Source organism: Ciconia boyciana, chromosome 4, assembly GCF_034638445.1.
Source record: "Ciconia boyciana chromosome 4, ASM3463844v1, whole genome shotgun sequence".
Lineage (NCBI taxonomy): Eukaryota > Metazoa > Chordata > Aves > Ciconiiformes > Ciconiidae > Ciconia > Ciconia boyciana.
In genome coordinates, this window is record NC_132937.1 from 10,850,848 (window position 1) to 10,861,065 (window position 10,218).

Below are 10,218 nucleotides of genomic sequence, written 5' to 3' on the forward strand. Positions count from 1 at the left end.
CCTCCTGAAGGGCAGCTGCCCTTTGAAGAGGCTTGGGATGAAGTGCAGTATCCCCAAAATGTTTTGGTGGAGGTGTTTTTAGAGATAGATGGTGAGCATTCTGACAGAGGGGGATGGATGGTCATCTTCCCCCACAGACTCTTTTCTCTAAAATTTAGTAGTCTACCTCTTGGTACATAGTTGTAAGCTTTTACCTAAGAATGATACCAAAAGGCTGCCAATACTTTCTCCCTCCCCTTTCTTCTGTAATGCTAACATTCCAGTAATGATGTATACTCTGATAAATAGTGCCATCTTTATTGTAGGCAGCAGAAGAGATGGAGAGAGTGACAAGATTAAGAGCTCTTTAGGCAATGATTCTTTTTCTGTATTTGTATGCTACTTCGCATAATATGATCGTAGATACCGCTGCTATTCCTAGGTATAACTAGATAATAATGGTAATAATTATTACAATGGAGGGTTTGTAAGACAGTGAATCATTATTTGCATGATTACAGAATAGGAGGGCTTGCTGGCATATCTTTATATAATGTGTTTTCAAGGATACATTTATGAATACCAGTTTTATAAACTTTCCTCATTCAATTTGTGAAAAGTTCAACTTCAATTGTACTTTATACAGCTTTACTGTTTTTATGAGCATAGTTCTTGAAATTTATGCATCGAGTACCTCAGCCTTATCTGTGTCTGCTGTCACTAAATCATCCACCCCATTCAGCAGCAGTCCCACATTTTCCCTGTTCAGCCTTTTACTATTAATGTAATGGTGGAAGCTGTCATGAAAATTTCACAACTGGCCCGTGCCGACCGAGGAGAGAGGCTAGGACAAAATGTATAGAATTACAAGAGTAATTCTTTATTCGTGCACATGAGGTGTCCCATTCAAATTGGGGCACCCTGAATGCGGTTTTACACATGGTTCTTATACCTTTCAAGCATTCAGGTACAACATGATTTGGCCAATCACTACTTAACACACACACACTACTGTTTTGAAAAGCAACTATAATTCTATGGCGTCATCATCTACCTGCTTCTTTCTTGATCTAGGTATCCCTCCCTGGAGTCGGTCTTGCTACAGTTACTTGTCTATGATGCCAGATAATGGGAGCATATTTTTGCAGTTAGAGTTTTCAGACTTAAGTTCATTCTTTCTACTTTCCCTGCTGACTGGGGATGATATGGAGTATGCAAATCTTTCTGGATTCCTAAAGTCTTTTACAAGCAAGTTGGCAAATTACTTGTGAGGTGAAATGACTTCCTTTATCTGAATCAATCCTTTTGGGAATTCCATAATGAGGAATGACTTCCTTTAATAAGAACTTAATTACAGCTGCAGAATCAGCTTTAGTTGTTGGCGTGGCCTCAGGCCATCCTGAAAGTTGATCAACTATTACCATCAAATAGCAATAGTTGCCAGCTTTTGGCATTTCAGCAAAATCAGTCTGAATGTGTTGGAAAGGTACAATTTCCCAGGGTCTACCCCCCAGAGAGTCCAAATGTTTAGTATTTTGGGGATTATATGACTGACAGGTTGTACAAGCCATGGTTACTTGTTTGGCTGTGGTGTAGATTCCTGGCACAAACCAATCCTTCAATATTGTCTGGGCTAGTGCAGCAACCCCAAAGTGCCCTAGGTTGTGATGTATTTTTGCTATAGGAATCAAGTATTGCTTAGGTAAAATAGGAAGGTTTTCTGTACCTGCTCTCCATATTCCCCGGGAGTCTTTGGTTGCTTCATACCTTTTCCAAGAGTCAATTTCCTCAGTAGGGACAGTCAAGTATATTTCTTCAGGAGCAGGTAACGCTAAGTTGGATCATTGGACTGCTTGTAAGCTTGGTGGTTTGTACAGCTGTTGTGCTGCGGCTTCAGTGGCAATATCTGCTAGATTATTTCCTATATCTTCTTTTGTCCTTCCTCGGGTATGGGCTGGCTGATGAATGATAGCAAGTTTCTCTGGCAATTGTATAACTTTTAACAGTTCAGTAATTTGCAGAGCATTTGATATTTTACTTCCACTAGAAGTCATAAACCCATGCAGCTTCCATAACTGCCCAGTAGTGTGGCATACTCCAAATGCATATCGAGAATCAGTATAAATATTTATAGTCTTTTCTTTGGCCAGCTGACAGGCCTTTGTCAATGCAATTAATCCTGCTGTGCTTGTGCACTCAGCTTCGGACTGAGTGGTGAAGCCTCCACTACTTCATTCATAGTAGTTACTGAATAACCTGTAACCCAGTTGCCGTTCAAATAATACGAGGACTCTGTCTCGTCCCACTCGGTGGGTTGCGAGATGGGTGAATCTTTTTGATTCCCCAAGGGTTTGTGCACCGACGAAGGCCGATCTCTGCTCAGCAGAGCCACGGGGCCGGTAGAGTCATGACAATGACTCAGAGGAACAGTCTGACTAGAAATTTTATTAACTGGCAAATTCGACAAACAGACAAACTTAACAAACTGGCAAGCTCAGCGAACGAACAGAGGCAATTTGGCAATGGAGCTTTTTTCCAGGCAACCCGTCACAATTTATCCCAAACTGATATATAGTGGAAGAGTAGAGGAAGAGAGAAGTGAGAAAAGGAAAGGACAAGAGGAGGATAGAGAAAGGAAAAGTATCACCACCCTTGGATCCCATGATGACGATGACAGGCATGGCAATCCTCCGGTGATGGGCACATGTGTGGTTCCCTGGGGGCGTGTCTTTTATACTCTAGTCCCCGCCTCCGGTTACGCCCCCTTGAGGCCTTATATGGTTCTTGTTCTAGAAAGTTCTCAATCTTCTGCACAGGCGCTGGGGGAGGGGGGTGGTCGCGAGGGGTCTCTTGGGTGGTCGCAAGCCTCTTCCTCAGATAAACCCTGTGTGACCTCTGGCCATACATGGTAAGGTCTGTCAGAACCCGGAACTGCGCATCCTCCAACACGCTCTCCATGTCCTGCTCTCCCCCCTCCTGTGCTAGCCGACCTGCCATTGCCATGCAAATCGCGCCTTGCCTCTCCACAATGTTTGAGACATTAACTCTTTCAGTCTCTCACAGACTCATCAACGAATAGTTACAGATCGGGGTCTAGAAACGGCACATCTGTTAAATCTTCCCAAGTTTTTTCAGCTTCACAGGTTGTTACTACACAATCGTGATGTGGAGTTCATTCCCCAGGTAAAGGGAGTAGAGTAGCAGGGTTCAGCGTATTACATCACTTAATTGTTATGTTTTCCACTGTTAAGAGAATCAGCTCATAGCGATGTATTTGCTGTGGTGACGTTGCCTGCGTAACATTCTGTGATAGCAGCATTTCAACTTCATGTGGTACTTGTACTGTCAGAGGGTGTCCGAGCACTAGATTTTTACTCTGTTCAACTAGGAGTGCTGTGGTAGCTATTGCATGGACGCAGGCAACAGATCGTTGAGTTACCGGATCCAGCTGAACCAATAACATGCAATTGGATGTTTTCATCCTCCTAGGCTTTGAGTTAACACCCCTGAGGCTATTCCTTTCCTTTCATGTATGAACAAGCTAAATGGCTTACCGTAGTCTGGTAATCCCAGAGCAGGTGCAGTCATTAATGCTTGTTTTAGACGTTCAAATGCCTTTATCTTGTCAGCTGTCCAGTGGATAGGTTCCTCAGCATCTTGAGCTTGTACCAAAGGTTTAGCCATTTCCCCAAAAGCAGCTATCCAGGGTCGGCAGAATCCTACTGCTCCTAAAAAAGCTCGAAGTTGTTTCTTAGTAATAGGTTGAGGAAGATTTTGAATAGCCTGAATGTGGTTATTAGACAGTCGTTCTCCTTGTTGGAGAATGTAACCCAGATATTCCACCTTTTTTTTTTTTTTTCCCACAAAATTGTAGCTTATGCAGAGAAGCCTGATAGCCAACTAAGGCAAATAATAATGTGCAGGTGTCAGCTATACAAGATTCCTTAGAGGTACTAGCTGTTAACAAATCATCAACATATTGCATCAAAACAGGTCCATTTTTAAACACAACATCCTGCAAATCTTTTACTAAAATTCTAGAAAAAATAGTGGGGGACCCAGTGAAGCCCTGGGGAAGCCTTGTCCATGTCAGCTGTATTTTTCCCCAAGTAAATGTGAAAAGGTATTAAGAGTCCGGATGGATAGGTATACTAAAAAATGCGGTGCATAAGTTGATTACAGAGTACTGTTATAGAAGCAATTTGATTAACTGTATTATTCTCTCTGAATAGTCTCGTTTAGCATTAGTAGCTTAGCACTAGTAGCTAAAGTAGTTGAAGCCTTAGGCCACAAGAGCTGACCAAGAGTAAACTTTTTGATAAAACTAATGCTGCTAACACAGAACTAGCTGAATCCAGCAGATGTGAGCAGAATGAAGAAGATAAGGACCAAGGAAACAATTCCAAGAGAATGAGGTAACTTCAGAAGAAGGCCAGCCCAGCGACAGTGAAAACCAATAAGAAATCAAGAGACCACCAACCAGAATTAAGTGATTGGACTTGGAGATCGGGTGCTGGGTGGTACAGGTATAATTGAGGGGCGCAATCTGGGGTAGGGGTCCCTCTCTGGAGGCACCCAGCTCGAGCTGTAACCTGAGAACTAATAAAAGAGGAACTGGAAACCTTCACTCGGACCTTACATTAATCAGTGGGATCCTAGGGTTGGACCCTGTTATGGTGGCCAGTGTGCGTAAATCCATAACAGTACCATTTAGCATTTACTGGAATTAATGTAATAATTGTAGAAGGATCTGGTACCACCAGGTGGGGAACTATGACCCACTCATTTATCGCCCTAAGATCTTGCACAAACCGGTAAACTGGTTTGCCATCTGGTCCCAGTTTAGGTTTTCTGGTCGGTAGGATAGGAGTACTGCAAGGGGACTGACATTCTACTAATATACCCTTTTTTATATACTCCTCTATCAGTGGTGCAACGCCTGCTATAGCTTCAGTAGATAATGGATATTGTCGGATCAAGGGCGGATTACCGCCTTTAGTTTGAATATATACTGGTGTGGCTGATTTGAGTAAGCCCACATCTATGGGGTCCCATCCCCACAATGAAATTGATATATCATTTAGTTCCTTAGGCAAAGTTCCTAATTCACTGGGGTTTGCTAAGGCAGCGATCAATTTTGGTAAATTTGGTATAGGTAATTTGAGTTTAATTCCATCTGGAGTACAATGTAACTTTGCATTCAGCTTACAGAGAAGATCCCTTCCCAGCAAGTTGACAGGAGTGTCCTGTACAACTATGAAAGAGTGGGAGGTGGTGAGAGATCCCACTTGTACTTTCAAGTTATCCAGGAGTGGGTACAGTGCACACAGATCCTTCTATTCCTACTGTCTTTTCATCACCAATTATTTTTGCTTGTTTAGGTTTTATATTTAAAGTAGAAAAGGTTGCCCCTGTATCTATCAGACAGGAATAATTATGTCCATCAACTGAAAGGTTTAAGACCAGATCCTCATAAGAGGGGGAAAATATTTCATATTCAGAGGCTTCTGTAGTAGCTGCACAATAGGTTCCCTGCTAACCATCAATCCTGGGCAAAATCGTATTGCCCCTGTCGCATAGCAGGGAAAGATTGCACCTTAGGATTGAGTGGTCTTTTTGGGAAGCTCTTTGGATGTACTGGGCGCTCCTGTTTCCAATGACCCTGTTGTCCACAATAATTACAACAGTCTCCTGTTCCTCAAGGCCCATCATTCCTAAAATTTCTCCCTCTGCTTCTGCCTTGGAGACCTCTGTATCCCTGCCCCCTTAGTCTAGGATTGCTATTCAATGCTGCTGCCAATAGACTAGCTTTTTGTTGCTGTTCTTTCTTTTTTTGCTTTAGCCGTCTTTCATCTCTTCCATTAAATACAAACGTAGCGACGCTATTTCATCCAATCCTTTGCCCTGCCATCCTGGCACATGTTTAGAAAAATATTTCCTAATATCTGGGGCTGACTGATCTACAAAGAAAGACACCATTAGAGTCCGATTTTCCTCATTTTCAGGGTTGACCCCTCCAAACATTCTCACTTGTTTAACCAATCAGGCATAATATTCAGAGGGGTGTTCAGTATTACCTTGCTGGCATTCTCGGACCTTAGCCCAATTTACAGTCTTTCTTCCTGACAATTCTAACAGTCCCCCTCTCGCTCTTTGCAGCATATCTCTATCGGCTGGTAAATTGGGGTCCCATCCTGGGTCATTAGCTGGCCATGGGGTTCTGCCTGGTGATTCCCTAGCCCATCTACGATTTGTTTCCCAAATTTTAATTTTCTCATCTGGAGTAAAGACTGCCTCAAATAGTTGCTGTGCATCAGCCCATGTAGGGTCAGAAATGTGGAAAATGCTGCATATAGTTTGTACCACCTTCTCCGGATCATCCTGCAATCTGGGCATCTGTTATTGCCACAAGACCAAATCAGTGGGTGCAAATGGCATGTGGATTGTTCCTGCAGCAAGCTGACCAGGTTCCAATCCCAGCCCTATAATTTTTTGTCAGAGAGGTGCTTGAAGCTGGGAGCAGTAGCAATAGCTGGTGCAGAAGTCAAAGCCAAGGCAGGAGAAGGGGTAGTAGGATAAGTGGGTGGAGCTGCTAGCTGAGGGTAAATTCCGGAATGCAGAGAGTTCTTTTTTTTTCCCCGTTCCTTTGGAGATTTTTATTTATCTTCCGCTCCGGACGGGAAAATTTTCTTTGATACCTGTAATTATCCCAGACATACCAATAATCCATTTGTGATGGCAACTGCTCTTCTAATTGCTGGAGTAAATAGCTCAGCTTAATATTATCAAAAGAATCAGACCGTGGCCACATTTGGTCTGCGTCAGCAAAAATAGTCACTTCTGGACAATTTTCCTGACATAGTTCTATAGCTCGGGCTTTTGACAACCCAGCTGTCCCATCAATAGATTTCCAGTGTTGCAACAATTCATCTACCGGTGACTTCTTCACTATACTTTGTCCTCCTCCCATTATTACAAAAAATCACCTCCTTACTGCCAAACAAGATCCACGCTCCACTACCCCCATGCCCCCCTTAGTATCTCGAGGTGAACTCACCCACAGGCCAGCAGTACAGATCGTTGGGGTCCGGGCAGTAGTGAGACGTTGAATCAGGCGAGTCAGCTAAGTCCCACCTGGGTTGCCAAGCTGTCACGAAAATTTCACAACTGTCCTGTGCCGACCGAGGAGAGAGGCTAGGACAAAATGTATAGAATTACAAGAGTAATTCTTTATTCGTGCACATGAGGTGTCCCATTCAAATTGGGGCACCCTGAATGCGGTTTTACACATGGTTCTTATACCTTTCAAGCATTCAGGTACAACATGATTTGGCCAATCACTACTTAACACACACACACTACTGTTTTGAAAAGCAACTATAATTCTATGGCGTCATCATCTACCTGCTTCTTTCTTGATCTAGGTATCCCTCCCTGGAGTCGGTCTTGCTACAGTTACTTGTCTATGATGCCAGATAATGGGAGGGTTTCACAGAGGTGTTTGGAGGGACTAGGATTCTGGCATTATCTCGGTAGTCCAGGGGTATCCTTTCTTCTTCGTGGATGGCTTTAAGATTCCAAGAAACAAAAGGTCCTTATCTTCAAGGTGGGGGCTGTCCTTCTCCTCCTTGCAGTGAGCTGGGGCCCTTTAGTTATGCTGACTTAACCATGTTTATGCAGTATACAATGTAAAAGATATATCTCTTAAAAAGCTAATATAATTTCATACTATTAGGAAAGTTCATACAATTTCATACTATAAAGACTAATTGGTACAATTGTTAGGGAATGCGATTTTCCTAACAAAGCTCTTCCTGTTGCTCTTGACATTCCTTGCAAGTCTCAACTCCAACTAAGCTTTAACTTTCCTGATACCATCCCTATATGCCTGGGCAATATTTCTCAATTCCTCCTCTGTAGCCTGTCTCTGCTTTCATCCTCTGCATGCTGCCTTTATGCGTTGGAGCTTCATAATTAGTGCCCTATACTTCTGCAGAGCATGCTGTCCTTCAGCACAGTATAATTCCATTTACCTGAAAGTTCTATCTCTGATAGAAGCTTTTGGGTCTCAGGAGACATCCCTCTAACAAGGAAAGAGATCAGCTCTAGAAGGCATGTCAGGCAAAAAGAGTTTTTTCTAATGATTTCAGTGGTATACTTCCCATAAAGCCATACCTTCCAATTCTAGCTGTTTTCTTCAGATTAAATGGTTTAAAGAGGCCCATAAATATATGCCCCAATATACTGTAGCCTTAGAAAATCAATAGAATATGGTAGAAACTGCATTTAAGCAAAGTTGAATTATCTAGATCATTTATCTAAAGCAGCTTTGAATTTTACAGATCTTCTATTCCTAAGATACATGTATTCATGTAAGCACGGTATGTTTATTTTCCATTTCCTAGAAATACTACCTTACAAATATTTTAATTGCCTTTAATTTACCATGATGAAGTAATAATTCTCCTATACCTACTAACAGTGTTTTGAAACTATAAGATACCCTGTGATGCTCCCACAGTGAGCAAGAAGTCTGAAATAACAAGCTTTATTCTTTCCTTTGATTTCTTTTTCCTCTTCCCATGCTCTCCAGGCTTGCACGCCCTTCTAACTCCCTCTCTCCACAGTGATGTAACCTTTCTGTCTCTCTTACCTATCTAGGTCAGTGTTACATCCTCTGAACATGTAGTTTTATCAACATCCAATAGACACAAAGTCTGATCTAAAGTTTGGACATGCAAAAATATATAAATATTTAATCTTGAGGTTCAGTGACCCACAAATTTGCAAATCTGAATGCAAGTCAAGGTTTGGATTTCAAGTTCACCCTATGTTTATAGGTGGTCACGACCAATAAAGTCTGTGAGAAAGACAGCAAACCTTCAAGTAGACCATAGAAAAAGAGACTTTATCCCATATACAAGTCCCTCCCTATCTCAATTGTCTGGAAAACATATGTTTCAATCTGATATCTTTGTATACTATAGAGATTCCTTTGCTTTTAGTAAATACAGTTTATAAACACTCAAAATTTAAGAATTTTAAATCATTAAAACTCACAAGAAATAGAATTTCTTTATACTATAATATCACAGAAAAAAATCCACCATCAACCACAGAATTATCTCATTTCTTTTAAAACTGACTTATCACTGCAGACAATTCATTAAGTCAGATAACCTATTTAAAAAAAAAAAAAGTAGCCAACTAGTGCCTTAATAGTTGTTTAGGTATAAAAGTGTAAGTAGACAATAGCCAATGGATCCAGAAGATAGCTAAAAAGGGAGTGCGAGGTTAAAAAACCAAATGGCTGCTTGTGATGGATGCACCCACTCTGACTGAGTAGTACTTTGGTTCAGGCATCACCGACAAGGAGGCCTGACTGAAATCATCCTTGATGTGCAAACCTTGAGAATTGTGCTAGGGCATATCTTCTCAGGAACTAAGGAATCTAGGCCATGTCTTATCAGGAGCTAACAGTACCAGCCTGAGCTGGGACTAGACAAAACTAAAACTGCTACAGCTGCACTCCTGCACATACACCAAAGGGGGGTTTAACTACAAGTCAATCACTTTATGCTATAAATATCTGTAGTCCCCCCAAGCCCATTGAGCTCTCCTGTATGGCAGCAGGCTGCACGGCGGTGATCTTCCCCTTGAGCAGGGACACCTCTTAAGGTTACTCCTCGAGGTTGAGAGACCCCTTACCCAGCATCTGATATCTATAACAAGGTAAGCAACATTTTACATTAGGCCTAAAAGTATATTGTATGCTAGCAACATTTATACATCCAGCTAGTAAGTAGTAGTGTTTGATGTGTTTAGTGTTTCTAAATCATTTAGATTTAGAAATCGATTTAGTGTTTCTAAATCATTGTCTAACCACTGTCTAAATTATCGTTTAAATCATTTAAATAATTGTCAAATCACTGTTTAATTACCATTCAATTATTGATTAATCACCATTTGATTACTATTTAATTTTCATTCAATCATCGATTAACTATCATTTGATCATCGTTTAATCATTAATAAAACCCTTTTAGTTAACCCCACAACGATGACTTCTCTTAATAATTCACTTGTGACACTACTGCACGTGCAAGTTTAAACGGAACCATTAGGGGCGGAGGTGTCTGTTATTAGGGCAAGTGGATGGGGGAAGGCTTTGTTTCCTCTATCTCCTTGCACGTAGTCCCGTCCCATTCCTGTGGGCGGGGTGAAGCTGCGTGAGACAGT

The 10,218-nt window shown here is 41.7% G+C and overlaps 1 long non-coding RNA gene across 1 annotated transcript; it reads right to left on the reverse strand.

Annotated features, from left to right (window-relative positions):
• Positions 1–2,481: 2,481 nt before the first annotated feature.
• Positions 2,482–10,213, reverse strand: LOC140650498 (uncharacterized). Its single transcript, XR_012042021.1, has 3 exons — positions 7,384–10,213; positions 7,037–7,173; positions 2,482–3,707 (listed from the first exon to the last, which is right to left on the reverse strand). It is a non-coding gene; the product is annotated as an uncharacterized lncRNA (long non-coding RNA).
• Positions 10,214–10,218: the final 5 nt, after the last annotated feature.